Genomic DNA, 25,710 nt, shown 5'->3' with positions numbered 1-25,710 from the left:
ATTTGAAATAATGCATCTTTGAGTTTGTGATATAGACCTGTTTTAAAGATTACTGTTATGTCATAAGTATCTAGCTCTGGAAAATTTATACTGCCTGAATCCCAAGATTTGGTGCGTATTGATGGGATATCTTAGGTTTCTTTGTGAACCGAAGGAATTTTAATAACTGTTTACTAATTTCCCTTACTTGTGTCTTATCTGGAGGAAAAGCTAGAGCCTAAATTGCATATATTTTATTAGCTGTAATATATCCTCAAAGGATATTATTATTTTATTCCATTTATGAATTAAAATTTGTGATAGTTTCTAAAATTTCCTTATAGGTTATAATTCTTATTTCTTTTAATGTTTTCATTATAGTGATACCTAGGTATGTTACAAATTGAGACTTTTTACCAATAGTGTTATCTATTTGTAGTTTTCTTTTTTTTATTCTTTAGCAAATATTCTGGTTTATAAAATTGCAGGCCTGAGTGACTGCGAAACAGTCTGATGATGACATCTAATTATTTCAGTGTTGCTTGAGAATTTAACAGAGTTAATATTATGTCATCAGCAAATAACATGATATTAGGAGTGTAATTCTTAGAGAATTCTCTACCTTTTATTTTAGGATTCAATCAAATTGTGATTGCCAAAATTTCAATAGCTACAGCAAACAAAATAGAAGCTAAACAGCAGCCCTGTTTAGTTCCTTTGATCAAGGGAATAAACTCAGAAATAAATGTTCCTAGTTTAATGCATGCTTTATTGTTTTTATATATATATTTAAAAAGAAATGAACTGTGGAAAAAGTCAAGTAGTTCTAGAGTTCTAAACAAATAATTTCAATTTTGGGAATCAATGGCTTTCTCAATGTCCAAACCGATGATAAGAGCTTCTTCTTATTTTCTATTATTTAAAGTGTTTGTATGGATTAATATTCTTTTACCATTATCATGTGCTTGTCTATGTTGGCTGAAATGCATTTGATCTGTATTATTTGTTCTTTTGACAAAATCCCACATTGGCCGGAATCCAAATGAATCCAAGCTTTATTAACACACAGTAACACAAAGTAAGCACTTTCGTTTGGTAGACATCACCAAACGTCTTCAGACAAAGTAACAAAGCAAGTGCATTCAAATATATACTAAAAACACACCCTACCTAAACAGTCAATTAGCACCAATTTATTAAAAGCTAACAAATTAATACATTAATAAACATTTAAAAGCACATATCCCCACAATTCAAGTAAAACATACAATATACATAAATATTATATATATATATATATATATATATATATATATATATATATATAAATACAATAAATATTTAAATGTTATAAAAAAAACTAAGTCCATACTATACTAAGTAAATATAATGATGCTGATGCTAAAATAAAAATCTTCATCTATCAAAAACCTTTAATTCCAGTTTACTGGAAATAGACACAAGATCATTTAACCCTGGTGGCAGTACACATTTAAAAATACCTGCCACCAGGTTTCCTTCTCCTCAAGGAACAACTTCCAAGGCTCCATTCTATCCCCACATTTGACCTGTTGTAACACCACAAATTTAAAAGAGTGGTCAGAAAAAAACCTGAATATGCCTAAATAGAGCATTTGTTACTTCACCTTGACGTATGTCATACCCATGCTTGTAAATACATTGTGCCAACTTACGTTGTGTCTTGCCTATATAAAAGGCAGGACATTTGTTAGAAACAGCAGCGTATACCACTGCATGGGTATAACAACTAAATTTTCCTTTAATACAAATCTTCTTACCATTTAAAACAAGGCTAGAAGTTGATAAAATATACTTGCACTGGTGGCACATACCACAAGGTGCCATCCTACCATCAACACTCACATTAGGTACATGCTCCAAAAGTCCTTTAATATTACTACCCTTCCTAAACACAAATTTGGGGTACTCACCAAGTGTCTCAGCCATGGTTGGTTCACTCACAAGGATATGCCAATTCTTATTGACTATATCCTGTACCATCTGACTTTCATTATAAAAGGTTGAAACAAATGAGCACATACATAAAACCCTCGGACAAAAATCATTATCATCCGGAAAATTCCTATGAGGTATAAAAGTATTACTGCCCCTAATGGATTAACGTTTAGAGGCACAACACTTGAACTAGGATGACTAGCAGAATCCCCCCTATAATTAATTAAAATTGGCCTATAAAAGCCTTTCAAACGTTTATTTATCACTTCTTGCTTAATATTAAATATCAAACTATAGGGGTATCCCCGATCCAAAAACATTTGACACAAAGTCACATTCCTGTAGAAAATCTTCATACTTTGAGGCAATTCGGACTGCTCTAACAAATTGACCCTTAACTACCTCTTTTAATATGATATGGATGACTGCTTGTAAAATGGAAAATACTATTAGAAAAAGTAGGCTTCCTAAATATTGTAGCCTTTAACTTCCCATCATCCAATTTATATAACATAACATCCAAATAAAGAATTTTCACTGAATTAGCAGTATATGTAAACTTAAGAAAATTAGTACTATAAACTGCGCAATACTTTCAGGTGGGCCCTTCCAAGCTATAAACAAGTCATCCAAATAACGTAACTATAAAGAAACATAAGAAAAAAGTGGGGAGGTAAACAACTTCTCTCCCACTACGCCATCACAATGTTCGCAAATAAAGGACCACATGCTGAGCCCATAGCAGCACCAAGCAATTGTTTAATGTCCTTCATAATAAATAAAATTATTGCTCAACACCATATCCATTAATTTAATATAAACATTTATAATGTCCTGTTCCATACCAAATTCTTCAAATAAAAAATCAGAAAGCCAGGTCACTCCAAGCTCATGTGGGATACAGCTATATAAGTCCTTGACATCTATAGTCAAGAAAATAAACCTTTCCCCTGTAGAAACTAGTTCATTACATTTTCCAGAAAATGCCAAGAATCCCGACAAATGTGAGGAACACCCTGAACTTTATTCTTAAGTTGGTTATCCAAAAACGTAGCAATATAGCTAGTTTTGGACCATCCTGAGTCCATTATCGGCAGAAAAGGGGGGTTAGCAAGGTCCTTTATGAATCTTATGCAGCCTGAATATTACCGGTATCTTGGGGGAGTCCACAGATATGTAATTATACTCATCAATATTAATTTGATCTTGCGTTAGCATATGAAATAACTCACAATCAATTTTTCGATAGGCAATATTCATCTCATTAAGGGAGGCTTTACAATAGGTATCACTATACAATAAATTAAACATACTTTGTTTATATACATCCTTCTGCATTACCACTAACCCCCCCCCTTATCTGGCTGCATAATTCTAAAATCCTTCCTACCCCACAATTTGGACAACAATCCAACCTCAGCATCAGTTAAATTACTAACACCAACTTTTTTACCCAAAAAATGGCAAAAATCCATTTCACATACACTCTCAAAACATTTTAAAACATTGTGCAAATCAAGATTATAGGTACTAGGCATTCTAACTGTACAACTATCAGCATTAAAAGCATCAACATCATTCCTATGTAGATATTTTAAATTTAAATTATGAACACACAGTTTAAAATCACAAATCAATTCAGCTAAATCACTTTGTCTGCTTGGCCCCAAATTATGCCCTTTACTTAACAAATCAGCATGCAACCCAGAAACAAACACATCAGTATAATTATAAATTTTAAAGTCGTTTGTAGAATTCACAAAAATAGTAGGTAAACTGGACCCAGTCACCTCTACTATCTCCTCGAATTGACATAAGGGACATTCCTCTGCCCCTGCTGTTGCCAATTGTTCCCCTGTGGATAGGGGCTCCACTGTTGAGGCCTGCAATTCTTCAGCCTCTTGGACTGTCTCGGAATTGTAGGGATATGTGCTTTTAAATGTTTATTTATGTATTAATTTGTTAGCTTTTAATTAATTGGTGCTAACTGACTGTTTAGGTAGGGTGTGTTTTTAGTATATATTTGAATGTACTTGCTTTGTTACTTTGTCTGAAGAAGTTTTGTTATATCTACCAAATGAAAGCGCTTACTTTGTGTTACTGTGTGTTAATAAATCTTGGATTATGTGGCATTTTGTCAGTTTCTAGTTTGGTCGTTCTGTTGTGAATTTCCTTATTTGTTTTTTTTACTATATCAGTAAAAATGGGGTCTATATTATGTGATCGAATGGTCAAATAGTCGAACACATAATAATCGACCCATAATAATCGAACCACCACAATGTCAAACGGTTCAATGGAGATCTTCGTACAGTGCAGAAATAGACGTTTTCCATTGTCTGCACTGTGGTGCAATCACAGAGTTGGTATATTTAAGTAGTGGGGGGTGCAGGGGGGCTTGCCCCCTGTGTAGAGCATTTAAATGGTTTGTTTGGGTGGGTTTTTCTTTTTTTATTTTCCATTCGACATTGAAGCGGTTCGATTATTACGGGTCAACTATTAAGTGTTTGACTATTTGACCATTCGATCATGTAATACAGACCCGTAAAAATGGACATGAAGGTTCCATAATCATTGTTTAAGAGTGAGACAGGTCTACAAGAAGAATGCAATTGGGGTTCTTACTCTCTTTTGGCATAGGAAGGATTATTTCAATTTTTTTTATTTCTGTTACAGGCTTATGAAAGAAATGAATGATATTTAAAAAAAAAATCTACAAACTTCAGATATTATTCCAGCAATACAGGGTGATTTGTTGGATTGAAGTTGTTTAATTTTATTCCAAATTTCATTAAAAGTAATTTTCATAAGTAGATTTTCTTTCAGTTCTGGTGAAAATGGGTGAGCAAGATGTTTAAGTTTGTGAAAGAATCAGTTTTACTTCTTGATGTAAAGATAAATAACAGTGTCTGGATGTACCTCCAAAATGTGTATATAATGTGTTGTTTTTGCTATTTTATTTCCAGAATAGTGCTGGATTTGGTTTGCATTTTAACTCTTTTGGATACATTATGAACATGTTTTGATGACATAACAAATTAAGCAATTTTCACTTTTTACAATGCTAAAGCTGTCATGTGTGGCAAGATATCAAATTATTTGTACTGAAAGCATCTTATTTGTATAATTGTGAATTCATCTTATACCTAGCTTTAGCTCTTTGGAGATCTGTGTATTTACTAGCTAGCCCCTTTTCTTTTAATTTTTGTTTATACCAGATCAAGAATTTACTAAAGATGTGTGCTTTTATGGAAACACAAACCATGATTATGCTGGCTTCATCTGTGTTATTTGTTTTTGTAAAAAAAATCACTTTCAGAGAATAGCCAGGGCTTGAAGTCTCTTAACTTAGTTATATAAACAGGAATTCTAGTCATAAATGGTATATTTTAAAGTCATTTTCATTAGAATAAGAACATTATGGTTTGATATAGGGAAGGGAACAATGTTAAATCCTATATTTCATTTTAATATCCTGTTCCTGTCAATTCTAGCTTGAGTGACAATTAAATCAGTAGAGTAAAACCTAAAGATTTGTTGCCTCTTGAGTTAAATGTTCTTTTAAATTAAATGATTCTATCTAATTTTTAAGCACTTTAACAGTAGAAGTGAATCTTTGTTTTCTTTTTGCACTAGAGTCTGAGTCATTCAGTAGACAATTTAAACCACTTTCTAATTAAATTAGCTGTTTAGACCCATTCCAGGAAACCAATAAGGATTTACTAAAGCCTATAGTCTGTTGTCATATTTTATTACTATAAGAGATATCAGACCTCTGGCTTGGCTTTTATATTTATAAATAAACTGAGGTAATAGCATGTTATTCTTTCAAAGTATCATAACTGTTCATCTCCAGCTTTTAAAGTTAGATTGAGCTAATAGTGTATATTTATTTGGATTCCAGCTGTTTTATCTGAGTGTTTAATATGTACTTCTTGAAAAAATGTAGCTTGTGCCTTATTAGTATTTAGATATTGTAGCAGCTTTGTTATTTTCCATGGATTATTTAGTCCATTGACATGTAAAGAAAACAATGTTAATTCCATGGCTGGGTTAGGTGGGATTTACAAAGCAAATAATTCTGCTAGTATATACAGTTAGATATTTTTTTTGTTTGTTTCAAGAACAAAAACATAGCTTCAGGCATGCCAAAAGGACTGTAATAAAAATGACTTCCTTCCCTTTCTCCTTTCATTTTATTCCTTCATTTCCTTCCAGTATAAAATGGTTTCCTTCAGAATGAAGCCTTATGATTATAAGTTTCAATATATGTTTTAAAATTATATTAGGAAAATAAAGTGTGTGTGTTCACTTTCAGTATCTATACTATAAACATTTATGAACAGTAATTCAGTTCATTTTAGTCTGTTCCAGAAGGCAAATAAATTTAGTGTCTAGTCACTTTACAACATCTTTCAGTGTGGTTGGGACCTCTTATGGGGAATAATAGAATGAATTAAGATGTACTCACCAAACTATATGATCACTCAACCATTTCTTATCCTAATACATTGTTGAAGAGGGACATAGTAGTCTTCAATGTAAACAAACCATCCATTAACTGAAATCTAACAACAAACCACAACTCAAACAAGGAAGTCACACCTCACACCCCCTCAAACTGCCAAAGTCAAAGTGGAGTAATAACCCAAATAACAGAGAAAAAAGAACAAAAAACTTGTATAAGCAAGCTTCATATTTTTTAAGTCAAGGCACATAAAGCCAAGCAACCACTTCACACAGCATGTAAAGACTTCCAAAACTCTGCAACTCATTTCTTTTCCAAGCCTATCACATGGTCACCTTTTTGAAACAGCATTACTTTACAGAGGTGATGCAATTTCAACCTATAAATCTCTTCACCTTCACTATTCCACCCAAGCTGTCTGCCAGATATAGAATCCACATCTTAGTGAAATTTCAAGACTAAACTAACTAGAATTAGCCATGAAATTTAACTCCTTAACTTCCCATCCACTACCATACCCAACCTTTATTCAAAATGAAATCAAAGGGAATGTCCTGTAATTTTCTTATCTAAGGTGGCCCACATAATATTTTACAGCTCCTGTCCCTGGCATGTCAAAAAACAAGCAAATATCACTCCCTCAAGAACAATGCAGATTCTATTCTTCTGGTAAAAACAAAGTAGTGTGGTTAGATATTAACCCCCAAATTCAAAAAAACATTAGCTAGGTCAAAGTTACAGATTGTGAATGAACACCACATCCAAGAATTAATCAGCATAACAGCAGATAGCTCTGTCACTCAACCATGTCACTGCTACAGTAAGATGCTAATCCACCAATTCCCCCCACCCCCCATCGTCAAATAACTAACTTAATGTTGGCAGACAAAAACAAAGACTATATTGAAAGAGCAACAACTCTGCTCAATCTCAGGTGCCGTGCCCACCTAACAAAGGATAACATGTAAACATACAACAACCAAGGCTCGTGCCATGTATGGGAAACGAAAGCTTGAAGAGCTGCTCTATTCAAAATGGTTATCTAAGTGTACCACCAAGTGCAATACGACCATACAGCTACTAAACACTCACACAAAATATTTAATCATTTCCATGTCACTTATGTATGTATAAAAGAAAGCACTGCAAGCCTAAATAACTGTAATAACTAGTGTTTTGATCGACAGTTATGGTCAAAACACGTCAGACTATTTTAGATAGAAGTGCAAGTTAAGTAAAACTATGAAAGTCAAATGGCAGAAACTACTGCTGTATTTAAATGAGGTGTCAGTGGTTTATCCTGTGCTCAGATATTTTCACATATATATATATATATATATATATATATATATATATATATATATATATATATATATATATATATATATTATAATTTAAGCAATTAGTAGAAACTGTTGACAGCAATAATTAAAAGCATTTACAATAACATTTAAGGAGTATTATCTGAGTATATGATTAACTGTAATACTTTTCTTCTGTATACATTATACATGTACTTGTTACTTTTAATTTCACTTTATTACTAATGGATGCAACTTAATTGTTACTATATATCAGTGAGATAAAATAGGTATGTTCCATTCATTTTGATTGAAAAATCTTAGACCTTTTTATGTAGGATTTGTGGTTAGGTCAGTTTTTTGCTTCTTTTTCTTCATGTCAGCCCAGGATTCCTTTTCTGAGGTTCTCTTCAGGGATGGTTGTGTCCAGATCATATATTCATTGGCAGATATCACATTGTTGTTTTTCATAAAAGAGGTTGCTTATTTCAAGTTTTTAAAGGTTCTGATGCCACTGGACAGATGGATGTTTACTCTTGCCAGGAAGACTATCTGAATTTTAATAACATTTTGCTAATGTAATTTTACTAATGGTCAACATTTCTTCCCTAATTTTAACAGTTTCAGCTGAATAGTCATTGTAAAAGCTTATGTTATACTAGCCAAATTTTAAAGGGGCACTTTTCCATGCTGTTCTAAAACCAGTTCTTTGTGTATAAATGAGAGGAAATGTATTACTGTGGACCTTGGAGGAGATGGTGAGATAGCAGATATTGGTTTACCTATAGCTCTATGATCTCTTCTGATGCCATAAGAAAAACATTCTTGTAGAGTTAGAAACTTAGGAAACCAGGTAGATAAAAAGGAGACCATATCTTCTCCTTCAGTCTTTTGTAGTAGTCCAAAAATCCTTATATAACATCTCCTTTCTCTGTTCTCTAGATCATCTATTTTATCTAGTAGCCAGGTGTTTTGTTTTAGCAAAAATTCAGTTTGTATGTCTTCTTTGAGTCTCCTCTCTACATCCGGTAAGGCAGTTTCTATCTTTGCAATTTTAACTTAAAGTTGCTGAATAATTTTCTTGAAAAGAATTCTGTTTTAGGCTATTTTCTCCCAGATTTTTTTGGTTCCTGGAATCCATGCATTTTCAAAGACAACTCCTGAGGCATAGTAGGGACTTACTGTAAGTTTTTTTTTTTCACTGAAGAATCTGCAGGGAAATACTTTGAATTGCACATCTCCACAAATAACCTGCACATTTCCAGAATATTGTGACAGGAAATATTAAAGAAACTTTACAAATTTCTAAGGTAAAAGTAAAGTTATTTGTGAAAAAATAAATGAAAAAAAAAAAAAACTGGAGAGCTCTGACAAGCTGCTCCTGTCACTTAGCCATCTAGGCTCCACCAGTACTTTTATTTGTTATAGTAAACATTTAAAATGTGGATGGAAATATAAAATGTAATCTTGCAGTTGCAGTGAAATGGGTGTCAGTAATACAAGCAATATGAAGAGTTCTCATCCATTTCTTCCACCCATCCCTTCTCTGTTTTCCTAGTCCCCTCTCATGCTCACAGTCTCTAATGCAGTATCCTCATTTCCTTGCTATGTTTATTTACTTCCTATCTCCTCTCTCAGTATGCCTCCTATCCTTTCTTCTACCATTATCAAAGCCCTGTACTTCCTAAGTCCTGTTTTCAAAAACACCAGTCCTGCCTTACAATTTTTCTGCCATACTCTTACCTCCTGTACAAATATTTCCTTATTCTGTCTATTCTTTCCTTGATGTTATGAACTACTGATTTCCTGTATGTACAATATGCATATCACTATGCTGTTCTTGTTTTTGTTTAGTTACTATATCATTGATGGTATACTAAAATCAAAGTACAGCCATCAATATATAAATACTATACATATGAATTTATTTGCCAGATGTTTATCCACTGGAAATATTTGTATCTGTTTCGTTTATTACCCTACAACTCATTTTACCTTTCTGTAAGTATCCTCAGTTACAGTGGATATAAAAATTATACACACCCCTGTTAATATGCCAGGTTTTTATGGTATAAAAAATGATACCACAATAAATCATTTCAAAACATTTCCCACCTTTAATGTGACCTATAACCTGTACAATTCAATTGAAAAACAAATCTGTTGGGAAAAAATATATAAAAAATAAAAAACGTACAATAAGCTGGTTGCATAAGTGTACACACTCTTAAACTAATACTTTGTTAAAGCACCTTTTAATTTAATTACAGCATTCAGTCTTCTTGGGAACACACCTGCCATCAATTAAAGAGACTCTGTTGTTGTTGTTTTCGGCTTTTTCCCGGTAAGGGGTCGCCACAGTGGAGCTCCGGTCTGCTAATGATTGGCAGTAGCTTTTTAGGAAATGCCGAGGTGCCAGCTCGACGCCCAACCTTCAACGAAGGCACGCTCAGTTATGCACGCATGTCTTTCGAACGCTAACCAACCGCTGGGAAGACATGCAGACTCCACACAAAAGGCACTCCCAAGCCACACCGAGAATCGAACGGGAGAACCTCTTGCTGTGAGGTAACTACGCTACCGCCGTACCACCGCGGCAATTTAATTAAAGAGACTCTGATTACCCCAAGTTCAGCTGTCCTAGTAGGATTTTCCTGACATTTACTCACTTGTCTGGTACAGCAAAAGTCATGATTCGCAGAGAGTTTATGAAGCATCAAAGGGTTCTCATTGTTTAAAAGTATCAGTCAGGAGAAGGGTACAAAAAAATTTCCACAGCATTGGTTATACCATGGAACACAGTGAAGACAGTCATCAAAAAGTGCAGAAAATATGGGACAACAGTGACGTTGCGAAGAACTGGACATCCCTCCAAAACTGATGAAAAGACAAGATGAAAATTGGACAGGGAGGCTGCCAAGAGACCTACAGCAACACCAAAGGAGCTGCAAGAATTTCTGGCAAGTACTGGTTGTGCACTACATGTGACAACAATCTCCCATAGTCTCCATATGTCTGGACTATGGGTTAGGGTTGCAAGACAGAAGCATTTTCTTAGACAGAAAAACATCCAGGCCTGGCTAAAATTTGCAAAACAATACATCAAGTCTCCCAAAAGCATATGGAAAAATGTGTTATGGTCTGATGAGACCAAGGTTGAATTTTTTGGCCACAATTCCAAAAGGTATGTTTGGCGCAAAAACAACACTTTGCATCATCAAAAGAACACCATCCCAACGGTGAAGCATGGTGGTGGCAGTATCATGCTTTGGGGTTGCTTTTCTTCAGCTGGAACTGGGGCTTTAGTCAAGGTGGAGGGAATTATGAACAGTTCCAAATACCAGTCACTTTTGGCCCAAAACCTTCAGGTGTCTGCTAGAAAGATGAAGAGGAATGTCACCTTTCAACACAACAATGACCCCAAGCATACATCCAAATCAACAAAAGAATGGCTTCACCAGAAGAAAAAAAGAAGTTATATACTTACTATAACATTCCATGTGAGTTGTTCATCTCGCCTTCATTCTTACTGTTGGGTTTGAAGCTGATCCCTTGGCTATGAGTTGGCCGAGGTCAAGTCCCTATCCCATGATGCACTTAGAGTTACCTCAGATCTTGTTTGCTGTGTATAATAATACCATATGTCATTCTATCACTCCATATTAGAAAGTATAGAAGGGCTGAGCAACCAGGAAGGATCTAGCATCTTGGTCTTCTAAAAGCCCAGGAGGGGGTAGGAGGGAGGGACATAAGAATGAAGGTGAGATGAATAACTCACATGGAACGCTATGGTAAGCACATCACTTCTTTATGTGAAGTTGTTCTATCTTGCCGTTCATTCTTACTGATGGGTAGCGTCCCAAGCACCATCTATCTCGGGTAGCTCACGGGAGTATATTTTTCGGGACAGTGGATCTAAAGGAGGCCCTGTCAACTTTGTAATGAGTGATAAAGGTATGAGGTCTTGACCAAGTGGCTGCTGCACAAATGTTATCAATAGGAAGTCTGGCAGAAAAGGCAAAGGATGTAGAAACTGCTCTGGTTGAGTGAGCTTTAATTTTGTGTTGCAAGGGCATTTTGGCAGCTGAATAAGCAAATGTGATACAATCAGATAACCATTTAGACAGAGTTGTTTCAGCCACTGGCATACCTTTCCTGGAGTCTGAAAAGGAAACAAAAAGCTGTTCCGATTTCCTAAAATCTTTTGTTCTATCCAAGTAAAATCTGAGCTGTCTGGGAACATCAAGTTTGTGCAGCATGTATGTATTCTAGATTGTTGGAGTGGTTGGGGAAGAAAACTGGCAAATCAATAATTTGGTTAAGATTAATTTCAGTGCAAACCTTAGGCAAAAAGGAGGGGGTTGTTCGAAGTGAGACTCTATCAGTATGGAAAATCAAGTAAGGAGGTTTAATGGACAAGGCTTGAAGCTCTGACACTCTGCGGGCAGAAGTAATAGCTACTAAAAAGACAGTCTTCCGTGACAAAAATTTGAGGTCACATGAGGAAGCTGATTAAAATGGAAGAAGAATAATATGGGAAAGCATAAAATTTAGATTCCATGGGGAATAGGGAGATTTCACAAGTGGTCTGAGATGAAAGGTCCCTTTGAGAAAGGTTTTGGATAATTTGTGTGACATAATATTCAATCCTTCGAATCCAAGATGAAAATTAGAAATTGCAGCAAGTTGAACCCAAACAGTTGCTGCTGCAGCTCCTTTGTTGAAAATCATGGTCAAGAACTATAAAATGGAGGCCATAGGGGCTTGGTAAGGATCAATATTGTTTTTAGAGGCCCATATAGAAAATGTTTCCATTTGCTAAGGTATAGCTTCCTCGTAGAGGATTTGTGAGAGGATAAGAGAATTTGCTTAGTCTCATTGGAAAGGTTATGGAACCTGGCTATGATGGGAATTGGAGCAGCCAAGCTGTCAGTTTCAGGGACTGCAGAGAGGGATGAAGTTCCCCCGACGAGTGCGTCAGAAGGTCCGGAACTGGGTCCAGAATCCAAGGGTCCTCCAAAAGATGAAGTCGAAGGAAGGGGAACCAAATCTGACGTGGCCAATGAGGGGCTATTAGAATGATGGTCCTTCCCAGAGTTTTTGCTTTCTATAGAACCTTGGGTATCAATGGGAACGCTGGAAATGCATAGAGGAGACCCGGAGGCCAATCGTGAACGAGTTTGTCCCTTGGGGTTTCTCCCAGAGGGGGAATCAAGGCAAAATAGCTTCTGCATTTCATGTTCATGTGACTGGCAAAAAGGTCACAGCAAGGCTGGCCCCACCTGTGGAATATCCTGTCCGCTATTTCTTTCTTGAGGCCCACTAATGGGACAACAAAATTGCTCTGCTCAGCTTGTCTGCTATCACACTGGATTTTCCCGGGATGTGCATTGCTAACAGAAAGCGCTGGCTGGATATAGCCCACTGCCATACGCTTAGGGCCTCGCAACAAAAGTGATATGACCTGGTTCTTTCTTGTTTGTTCAAGTACCAGACCACTGACAAGTTGTCTGTCTGAATCGCAATAGTACCCAGAGGAAGAGAGTCCTGGAAGCACTGCAACACCAAAAGTACTGCTCTCAACTCTAAGACATTGATATGCAGATGTGTCTCTTGATCGGTCCATGTGTCTTGGGCTGCCCTTCTCTGAAAATGCCCCCCCACCCTATCAGGGAAGCGTCCTTGGTCACTGTGGCCACTGGTGTGGGTAAAACAAAGGGACGTCCTATTGTGACATGAAGTGAGGTCAACCACCACTGAAGATCCTTTTTGCAGGAGTTTGTGATTTGTGTTTGAGACATGGAAAGCTCTTGGTAAGACCACTGAGTGAACAACAGCCATTGCAGTATCCACATGTGCATATGACCCAGCGGTATGGCCAGAATTGCAGCTGCCATGATATCTAACAATTTTAGAACTTCTGATGCTATAGCCTTGTTTTTAGATATCAAAATGTAGACCTGCTGATGGAGTAGTAAGACTCTTTCTACTGGAAGTCTTAGCATGGTGGTGGTGATGTCCAGTTCTGTTCTAATAAAAACAGCATGTTACGATGGCGACATGGCAGATTTTTCTGAGTTTACTGTAATGCCCAGCTGGCTGCAGAGTGACAGAGTGGAGTCCCTGGCTTGAATGAGTTGATGCCTGGTGGTGGTGGTGAGGAGCCAATCGTCTAGGTATGGAAACACCTGGAATCCTAAACGTCTCAGGTGAGCCATGACCACTGCCATACATTTGGTGAACACTCTGGGGGCTGTAGTGAGATCAAAGGGCAGGGCTTGAAACTGGTAAAGATTGGCTCCCAGCCAGAAGCGCAGATGATTCCTGGATGGTCTGGCCATTTTTATGCGGTAATATGCATCCTGGAGATCTATCGAGCACATCCAATTGTCTTTCCCTAAGAAGGGAAGTATTGACTGAAGTGTGACCATCCATAACTTCCCTTTTTTGACAGATTTAGTTAGCCTGCTGAGGTTCAATATAAGTCTCCAGTCCCCTGTCTTTTTTGGAACTAAAAAGAATCTTGAGTAAGTTCCAGATCCTGTCTGGTCTGCTGGGACTGGTTGGATGACTCTTTTTATCAGCAACATTTGGACCTCTAGTGTTGCTTGTTCCCTGTAACTGGGTGGAACATCCGGGATTTTTCTTGTCAGTGGAGGGGATGTGGCAAAAGGAATGAAGTATCCTCTAGAAATTATACTTTTTACCCAGTTGTTGTTTATTTTCAGCCAGGCATCTGGGTACAAAGATAAACGACCCCTGACTGCCTCCAGAGTAGATAGTTGGGCCTCCTTTCAGGAGCACTGGTAGGGTTTCTCAAAGAAGTGATCTCTGTCGCCCTGGTTTTGTGGAACCCCTCTGCCGTGAAGGCGGCGTCTTCCATTATTGCCCCCTCCTCTGCCCATGGAGGGGGGTTCACCACGTGTGTTCTGAAAGGCTCCTTGGACTTTTTGGAACCACACTTTCCCTCCCCTTTGATCCTTGGGGTAGGGTCTGGTAGGGGTGGAAAAACGGACTCCGATGGCAAACAGAGTCTTTCCTTCCTGCTCACACCTGGTCAAAGTTTCCTTAACTTTAGGCCCGAAAAGGGACAAGCCATCAAATGGTGTATTCATAAAGGATGACTTGAAGGGCTGCACAAAGGAACACAAGCGCATCCAAGAGTGTCTCCTAAGTGCAATTCCTGTATCCGCTGCCCTGCTCATTCCATCAACTGCATACGAAATGAGGCGCATGGACGAGTTAACAATGGAGTGGAGAGTAGCAAGCTGGGAGGCAACTTTGTCTGAAGCTCCTGCAGCTACTGTACCCCGAAGAGTATCTCCCAGCTCTTTAAGGAGATCTCTTTGCAGTCTTGTGAAATGGGTTAGGTAGTTGAGCGAGCAGAGTGCAAAAGTCACTGAACTATAAGTGTGCTTCCCATATCTATCCATGATCCTGGAATCTCTGTTAGGAGGATGAATAGAAGAGGAAGTTTACGAAATGTCCTTTTTAGTGGCTACCACCACCACCATGGCATCGACTGGTGTACCCTTGGTCAGAAAATATTTGTCTTGGGGAGCAGAGATAAATTTATTAGGCCTCCCAGGGACAGGCTTCATGAGCCTCTGGGTCTCTACACTTGGACAGGATCTGTCAAGCAGAAGCAGACACAAGTGTTTTAGGGGAGGAAGAAGCTGGACCTGAGGTTGAGGATGTCTTAGGAAACATAACTCTCTTCATGGCTTTGAAGGCACCCCTGCTCCAATGCGCAGGGATCAACGGATCCGAGGAAACTGTTGATACCCTCGGCACCAGCACAGTGGGCTCCGAGCCCGAGGTAGGAGCTGAGCTCATCCAAGCTGAAGCCCCAAGAGGCAGAGTTGGAAATGACAAGTCAGTCCGACTATCCTCCCCAGACTCGACCAGAGAGTGTCGGTTGCCAGAATCCTCGATCGGCGCTGAGGACACTGGAGCAGGTGTTGGCTCCGAAGGTTCCACAATCAACAAGTCCGACTCCTCCAGCTCCCAAGGACCAGTATGGCTCGAAGGGGGAAGAGTTTTAGCTGGCATAAGGGTCTTCGGCTCCGAAGCCGCTTGGGTCGAAGCTGATAAAAATTTTGCAAAGGCCAGTGCCTGTAACAGCTTCTGCACCATACGATCCACATCCAGATCAGAAAGGCTAATAGAAGACCGAGATGAATAGATCGAAGGTGGTACCGACTGTAATAAAGGAGACTTAGGTATTTTGGATATTGGTTCCAGGACTGGGAACCGGCTCGGAAAATATAAGATGGTCGGCTACGATGTCTGTGGAGCCGACGTCAAAGACTTTTTGGATTTTTTTGTCTCAGAAGTCTTAGAAGTCTTTGAGGACTTGCTGGATCCATCTTGGTCACTCAAAGCTTCTTGGAAAGAGGGTTTAAACAAACCTCTATCTATCAACTCCCTCTTTCTCTCCTGGAGAACCTTGGAAGAGAAAGAATGGCATATGGAGCAGCTATCTTGTAAATGTAATGCCCCTAAACAATACACACAGTTGACATGACTGTCAGTGACAGACATTTTTTGGCCACATTTGGGGCATTTTTTTAAATCCTGACTTAGGATGTTTATCTTGGTCAGCCATATTGTACCAAACACATAATTAAATAAGATTACTGTCAAACTGAAAACTTTGAAAATTGAACAGTAACACAGTCAAAAGCCTTTAGAAAAATACAAGCTAAAGTCACACACACACAACAAGTACTTATCTAGACACAGATAAAATATTAATTAAGAGAAAACTCTGTCTAAAAGCACACAATAATAAATGCTAAGCAGACTATAACTATAGTGATAAAGATAGCTGCTATTTCACACACACTAAACCTTATCTAAATATTCTAAACTAAGCACACTAAATAAAAGAATAAGATAACAGTCACAGAAAGGTCACTGATAAAACACTCTTTAAACTAGGCCTAGAAAAAAAGAGGCCAACTAGAAATTTATAAGAAAGCATACCAAGGGAAAGATAAATACACTATAAGAGCTTATAAAAGTATCTAAAACTATTATCTAGTCAAAGTTACCAATAGTATAAGAAAATATTTGTAAAAGTAAGGTTTTACTGGCCCGAGCTAGTGAGAACCTCCGATCTGTTGCAGGGGCAAACTAGATCTGAGGTAACTCTAAGTGCATCATGGGATAGGGACTTGGCCCCGAGCTATTTGAAGACCTCAAGCTTTGTAGTAGGACGACTCGGAGCCAAGGACCCGGCTCCGAACCCATCAGTAAGAATGACCGGCGAGATAGAACAACTTCACATTTAAAGTTTAGGAATGGCCCAGCCAAAACCCAGACCTAAATCCAATAGAAAATCTGTAGGGTGACCTGAAGAGGGCTGTGCACAAGAGATGCCCTCACAATCTGACAGATTTGGAGCGCTTTTGCAAGGAATAGTGGGCAAAATTTGCTAAGTCAAGATGTGCCATGCTGATAGACTCTTACCCAAGAAGACTGAATGCTGTAATTAAATCAAAAGGTGCTTCATCAAAGTATTAGTTTAAGGGTGTGCACACTTATGCAACCAGCTTATTGTACGTTTTTTATTTTTTATACTTTTTCCCCTAACAGATTTGCTTGTTTTTCAATTGAAGTGTACAGGTTATAAGTCACATTAAAGGTGGGAAAAGTTTTGAAATGATTTAATGTGGTCTCATTTTTTATATCACAAAAAACTGGCATTTTAACAGGGGTGTGTACACTTTTTATATCCACTGTATGTACCTGCAGAACTTAGATTCAGATTGTGTTTCTGTTAGTATGTTTCGTGTATGGATCTTTTCCTCTTCATGCCTCCACTGTTAATCAACTTTACTCAGATCACTCTGTGGCCAGGTCAGTAACCAAAAAGAAAGTAAGCAAACAAGTGCATTTGAACACATACATGTATTTATCTCTTTCCCCCTGACAGACCTCAAGAAGTTTGTACTTTAACTTCTAATGGCTGCATCTTGAACATTCTAACAGATCCAAGCTATGTCCTTATAGTTCAAACAAATGGTCATATGTCTAGAATTACAAATGTTACTGCAGACATTTAAATAGTAAACTGTTCAGCACAAACCTATTTTTTTACTGGATTTTTTAAAAGTCACAATAACAACAGTAAATATTAATTTTGTAATGTCTTGGTTAATGACATACAATACTTCATTAACCACTTAAGATATACACACACAGAGCCACATTTGTTCATCAACTTGTGAGCTTTCATATATGTTTAAGCAGTTCAATCTTAATATGAAAAGTATGATATAAAATGTAATATCTCTCTAGCTGTACTAGACAGATGTCAAGTATCAATACAGTTGTGTAGCCCATCATGCAAGGTTGTGCAAGAACTCATTCAATACCTTGTATGCAACATGGTTTTGCAGTTATTAATGTAAATATGTACAGGCAGTACCAGACACATAGAAGCATTACTAGGCTAATCCTAGAGATAACCCCCTGAAGCCAATAACAGGGTTTAATGAGATACATATCATCTGATAAAATTCATGTTTTAAGAAATATGTTTAAAATAATTGAATGTGCTTTAAGATGTAGAGTCTGAAGTGTGAAGGCTCCTTCATTTTTACAATTAGTATTACAACTGCTGCGACTTTTACACTGGATAAGCTTCTTTGCATATTGACTAGAAACTGCTGATAGCAACTACTTACAGTAGAGAATCGTTTATCCAACAGTCGATTATCTGACTGCAGTCTTCCAAAGTTTTCTGGTAGGAAAAATCATAAAGTCTGAATATGTAAACGTTATACATATTCACTTGTGCGTGTTTTTTGAGCTTTTAGCCTGCTTATATGTGAAAAATATTCTTTATTGTCCACTGGAATCACTGAATGGTTGAAAAGTATATTCCTTGCATGCAAAAAAAACAAAAATTTAGACGTTTACCTGGTTAAATTATAGTCTGATTATCTGAACAGTTTGATTACCTTAACTACCCTAGGTCCCAATTAGTTTGGATAATTGACTGTCAACTGTATCCAACAAGTAATTACTACTTATTTATTACAATATTAGCCAGTATCACCCACACTTGTAAATCATTTAATAGTTTGCATTCTAATTTTGGGACATCAGATAATAACACCTACACATTGTCTTTGTCATCTAAATAAATTTTTAGACCTTGTCATGCACTAACCTTTTACTAATTTTTGTAATTCATTTGACATACTACGAGTCTGCAAAAGGTACTGGATATCAGTTTTTAATTTTTATAATACCATAACATAAGCTAGAGTATTATCTTCAAATTGTAGTTTTACTCTCCATTCAAAACATACCTTCTATATACTGCTCTATCTCCAACAATCAAACATCACTGCAAAACACTACTAAAAGTCACCTGACTGTCAGTCCTAGCCTTTAATGTATTGCACAGAAGCTACTATCCCATTCTGAGACACAAGCTAAATGTCAGAACCTCAATATATAACTTCAGGACAGATGCAGCAAAAGTCCTTGCCACCCCACAGACCATATATTACATTGACAAAAGGAGGAAAACGCTTTAGAAAAACAACTCCAACAAATTGGAACCACTTATCTAGTGGCATCAGAAATTAAATAGACTACTCTAACCAAAGCAAGTTAATAACTTATCCAAAAGAATTTAGCAATTGTCACTGCTTTAGAGGTTCTTATAGGTTCATAGGTAAGTACTAGATTAGCAGCCAGTTTCATTTTTGTGGCAAATTAACCCAAAACATTTGGTTAGAGATTGGTCTTATTCATCCCATTGTTGATACTTGTATATTAACTGGACCATACCATAGATAATTTTAGAGGAACCCATGCATGGGAAAAAACATTTAGTAGTGGTCTCTATATATTAATAGTACAGGAGCAGTTGTGGGGTAAATTTACTGCTCCTCATCCATATATCCAAGTTGTGCTTAAATGTGGATAGGGATGAACTTCGTTTTATGTGGTTGAGGTATCTGTTCCAGAGCAGCTGTATCCTCTGCAAGATATAACTATCCCTCCAAACCATTCTGGTGAAGTTGGAGAAGAGGTTTAGTTCCTTAAACTGAGTATTTCTGATGCCATTTGACTTGGTGATGTGCAAAAAAGCCATCAGTACTTGGTGTGAGTATGCCTTATATGCCAGGCACAGGCCACCCCTTAGTAATCTGTATGATACAGAGTATAGTGACAGGGCTTTGAGTCAGGTCCACATAGGACATGCCGTTTAGGCTTTTACCTTTTATAATATGGTACCCTGAAGGAGTTTTTCATTCCCATTAGGGCACAAAGAAAAGTGCATAGAAACTGAATTTTCCACCCTTTGTTTTTGTTTATCCCTCAGATGTTCTACAAACCTGATTCTAAATGCTCTTTTTGTTTCTCCTATGTAAAAAGGATTACATAGGCACTTCAGGGCATATACTACCCCTTCTGTACTACAACTATACAACTCCTTAGGTGTATAAATCACATAATTAATTCTGTCAAAAATCTGAACTACATATGTACAACCAGAACAATGCTTACAGGGAATGGTACCAACCTCTCCCACACCCATGTTCCTATATAGAACCAGTGTGGTATAATAACTATGAACCAGCATATCCTTCACATTACGACCCCTCTGATAAAAAAAAAAACATAATTTATCAGGAAGCAACCCAATGAAACTCTTATCTTTAAAGAGAAAAATCCCAATAATATTTTACAATATTAGAAAAAATATCAGCAAAAATAGTATACTCTGTAACAAAATACATAGTTTTATTTTCTTTATTTCCAATGCTAGCATGTCAACTGTATTAATCAATCACCTGCAAAGTCTGTGTACTACACATTCACTGTCATCATGCATTCACATCTAGATTCTTCTGTTTCCATACCTGTTTGTACATGGTTATGTTAAAGAAAACTAAGGATTATGTCAGAGACTTTGCACACATTCTCCTTTTTTTCCACTGAATACCATTTTCTTAAAAATTGACTGAAGTGTTGATGGCAAAGTTCTGTTACAAATGAACATATTAAATTTCCAGGATGACATTTTCACTGAGACTTAAGCTACTACAGTGGATATGAATCTATTCAATATAGTTATCCTTGTCTGTGAACAGAAGGAAATAAGCATGTACTGCAAATGCTTTTTGGTCTGGATTTCATCACCATTTGAACATCACATTAACTGTATGGAGACAAGAGTCTTGCATGAACATCTTTTTTAAATTTTGAGTGAGAACAAACTACTAGTTAATTTTTTTTCATGATAAACTACAATGCAGATGACCATTCTGGACATTCACTTCAGTTTTTACTTTTCATACAGGAAGTTAGGTGGTGACAAGATCATTCAGAGAACACACTAACAGAAATATCAGTCACTTATATCTATTTCGTAGGTGCTTCTCTATTTAGTCAGCCTGACATGGCATTTTTGCAGTTACAGTTATGAAAACGGTACTGGAAGAGATGGTATCCAAATATAGCTACTCAAAAGTGTATTAAACTCTGTCAGCAGCTACAAAGGGAAATCAATTTGGCATACAATTTTAGTTACTTCAATATAGTTCCTTGAAATATATCATCAATACTGCTTTGAGTAATGAGTGAATTATCTACTACACAATATCCCGAAATAAAACTATATAAGGCAAAATACCTGTGATGCACCCTCCAGGAATAAGGTTACTAGAAGTACATACAAAAATGAATTCATTTTCTCATTCAATGACGACTGCAAATGCACTCAGGGATAATACTTGAAGTAAAAATGTCTAGTTAGGTGCAAGTAAATAAACTAACAGACATACAGATGCACATTTTATGTTTATGTATTTTATATATATATATATATATATATATATATATATATATATATATATATATATATAGAGAGAGAGAGAGAATGAAAATGGTGCGTGTGTGTGTGTGTGTGTGTGTGCTGATTTTATATATAGGTTCATAGGTTCATTTTATACTACTTTATCTGCTGCCCTAAGGCATTTATTAGCCTAGCCTAACTTTTTTTTTTACGCCACCCCCACCCCTTAAAAAAAAAAATACTGTAGTTTGTTGTTTGTCCTCTCAGCCAGCAGCACACAGATGATGATTGATTCCGGAACCGATCTCGATCTCCCATCCACAGGTAGATTTCTCTTGAACAGTCAGCGAGGTGCTCTGCCTCACATGGACTGGGATTTGTTTCTTCAGTCTCTGGCAGCATGACAGATTTTTTGTTCCTTTTTATCCTTGAACTTTTGGGGTTTCTCCAATTGCTGCAGATGTCGGGTGAGATGACATCCCGAATGGGGCATTGTGTCAATCATCATTGGTCTGATAAGTGAAGAGTACAGGAATCAACCTGGGTCCCCAGGGTCCCTGATAACCTCTTCTGTGCTTAGTGGATTGCCACCTATATGGTAGCTTGGGGTTACCTTTTTTTTTTCGCGGGTATGACTATACATTTTGTTTAACTTCTTCAGGCCATGCTGGCTGCCAGCTATCTGTTTTCGCGGAGTCCCTTCTGAAGGATATCCAAGGCTGTATGGACTGCCTTTCCTCATCAAATGGCCTTGGTGACTGTAGAAGAAGTCGACCAAGTTCAAAGGCATGATCTCTTCCTTGACAAAGCCAACTGGAGTGGGTCCAATGTCTCAAAGTCCCTATATCTTTGTTTATAGGCTCCATTATGATCCTCTCCATAGCTTTGCAGACTAGACTTGTGGGGACCACAGTGCCGTGACGCTCCTTGAGGGCACGATCCTGTGGTAAGGCTGAGATTAAACAGCTGCCTTATGTGCGGTTTAATTCCTCATTATCGGTCCCTGTGTTTTTGTGTTTTAGAGAGAGAGAGCAGCTTTCACCTTTTTGAGATGTCCGGAGGCTACACTTCGGCTGGGATAGTTATCTCTTATCTAGGGGGAGAGGGGTGAGTTTGCACTGAACCTGTCTGCCAGTATGTTGGCAATGTCTGTGTGTATTGTTTGTCTGAATGTCTTAGTATATTTTCTCTCTAGTCAACCCAGTGTATTTTGAATGGGGCATATAGTTTTGAACTTCAGGAAGGGCTTGAAAGTTAGAGCTAGGGCTAGGCTATTAGTTAGAAGTCTATAAGTAGAGGTAGATGATGATGTTTGATTTATTGATGGTACCCCCTTTGTTACAGGAAGGCTGTGTGGGTTTCCTGAGAGTGGAGAGGGGCCCCTTGTTTGACACAATTTGTAGAGCAGTTTTGCCCTGCCTATGGTTAGTTGCACCTGGTTTGTGCTCTTTGGATGCCTTCCACAACTCCTGGAGGTGTGGGTATCGGAGGTGAATATGGGATACACCTCCTTTTGTGGTGTGGTCCGGTTTGGTGTGGGGGGGTTATGGGATATGCATGAAACCTACCTAATAGTGGTGGGGTCAGGCTGGGGTTGCGAACCTTTCAGTTACAAGCACAGACATCGATGTATATATATATATATATATATATATATATATTTCTGTCGGCATCCTCTCGGTTGGTGTGTTGGTATCCGTCGTGTCGGGTCTCTTCTGCATCGATGTTCTGCAACAACCGATTGCGCGTCGGTCTTCTTAAACTTCGATCTTCTGGAGCTCGATTTCGATGTCGGTCTTCTCAGCTGTCTATATATATATATATATATATCTTGTTTCTACTATTTCTCTCTCTCTCTTTTCCTCCAAAAACAATCCCAGCTCTCCAATCTGAGTACACTGATCTAGGACACAGAAACTAACAACCTGAAGAACAAGGACCCTGTCCAAACTCCCTTCAGTCTCCACAGTTGAGCAACCTATCCCTGTAATTTCTCAGTAAAGGGAGCATGAAAGTATGTGTCTAAACTATCACGGCCAGTATAGCCTATAACTTATTATTAGATCTAGGTGGCTATAAAGCGCTAACCAGGAAAACCAGCAGCTTAACTCCCTCCCCACTCTGTAACCAGTCTAATCTACTTTTTCCACCATTAAAAGACACTCGGAACCACTACTCCTTTTCTTGCATTAGGAACCTAAACTCCCTCCTTTTTTACCCTGCTTAAAATAAATTAATTTGGACCACCAGGTGACAGACATGTCCCTTCCAGGCCTTGAAGCCTTCTCCTGACCTGTACTACACCTTTGCTATATACTGTTTATCCACAGACTTGCTATTGAACTGTAGGCCATAACATCTATTTATTTTTATGGTTAGCTCTCACACACCCTCCAAATAGCTCTATTATCTAATCTTTTAACTTCATTCCAGTATTTAGGGTTACCTACCTACTGTAATCCCTGCTTCAACTGATTGTTCTTTTCAGCTCCTTACCTCTCTTGTCTCTACCTGCTCCGTTTGCCCTGCGGGCTCACTCCGCTCCCCAACCCTACCCCCAATTCCCACCCACCTCTACTGCTCCTAAGCTTATACATCATCACCACACCCTCTTCCTCTCCAATCCAATCACAATAGTCATCTGGTTAACATTCTACATACACCTCTCTCTAACCACCCCTAGTATAACTCCTCCCATTTAAAGAACACCAGAAAGCTTATTAGTCACTATGCAAACACGACCTTTCCAAATCCAACTAAACCTCCTAATCATTGTCTTTCTCCTACTTTCTCTAACAGCAGCCTACCTGCTAACCTCATATGAACAGTCAAAAATATTTACAGCTGAACTTTCCTAATGCACAAACAAATACTATACCTCTAATTAACTTCCCAGAACACATAAATATAATATCTTTACATAGATATTTACATGCTAAATATCACAGACTCACCCATAACAAATACAACTATCTAAAACCAAAAAAACCTCTTCACCATTACTTTAACCTCCACAATCCCTTAAACAAACTATTACACCTCTCCTTACTAGATGGGGACATTCATCCTAACCCAGGACCAGGGCATAAAACAAGCACAGAACCACAAATCCATGTGTCCTCTATCCTAAATATCCCATCTAAATCTATCTCCCAACTCACTCTATATAGCTCACCTCAACATTCGCAGCATAAAAAATAAAATTGCCCACCTCCATGCTCTCCTGGATGTCATTCCTTTGATATACTTTGTTTATCAGAAACATGGCTAAAACCCACTACACAGGATGTTGAAATTATTCCATCTGGGTACAACATCTTGAGACAAGACTGCAAAGTAAAAAAAGAGGTGGTGTTGCTATCCTTTATAAAGAAGGGCTACAAATATCTATACTAGATCTTGGTTCCTCTTCTGAAAACAATGCAGAAATCATTAGCACCAAACTTCAACAATCCCAGCAAATCCCTAAATATAATATGTATCTACTTGCCCCCTGGTAACAACATCACCACTCTGGAAGGTATCCTTGTTGAACTCTCCACAAAAATTCCCCAAGAGACAATAATTCCTGGAGACTTTAATATAGACTGGAAGGACTGCTCTACTGAAACACCAACTTCCCATATTAACCTTAATGGCTTCTCACAAACAATTAACTCCCCTACCAGAATTAATAAACTCAATAACAAAGAATCCATCCTAGACTGGATTCTAATAAATAATCACCAACAACTCTATAATGTAGGGACCCTCCCTGACGATGTAAGTGACCATTCTCTCACTTACATAATCAGGCAAAGGTCGAGCTCACACAACCCAACCATATATAAAACAATAAGAAGCAACAGAAACTTTAACCCCAATAACTTTCAAGCTGAACTAAAAGAATGTGATTGGTTCACATATAAAATACCTCCCACTTGACGAAGCAACAAACTACTTTAACTCAAAATTCTTAAAAATCCTTAACCACCATGCACCAAAGCGTTCCATCAAAATTAAATCTAAACCCACCCCATGGCTTACAAAGAAAACCAGGCAGAAAATTCAACAGAGAAATAAAGTTTGGGCACTATGGAGAACAATTAAAAACCCTGTAGACCAACAACAATTCAGACAAAAAAGAAATGAGACTACGCTATACTTAAAGATAAAAAAAA

General features: G+C 37.6%; 1 protein-coding gene across 1 annotated transcript in view; it reads right to left on the bottom strand.

The window, feature by feature from the left end:
- Positions 1-25,710, bottom strand: part of FARS2 (phenylalanyl-tRNA synthetase 2, mitochondrial) — a 2,286,208-nt gene that overhangs the window by 820,107 nt on the left and 1,440,391 nt on the right. The window lies entirely within an intron of this gene.

The sequence above is a fragment of the Protopterus annectens genome, chromosome 3.part0 (genome assembly GCF_019279795.1).
Source record: "Protopterus annectens isolate FY-2018-M chromosome 3.part0, PAN1.0, whole genome shotgun sequence".
In the NCBI taxonomy this organism is placed as follows: domain Eukaryota; kingdom Metazoa; phylum Chordata; order Ceratodontiformes; family Protopteridae; genus Protopterus; species Protopterus annectens.
This window is presented reverse-complemented; position numbering and strand designations above follow the sequence as displayed.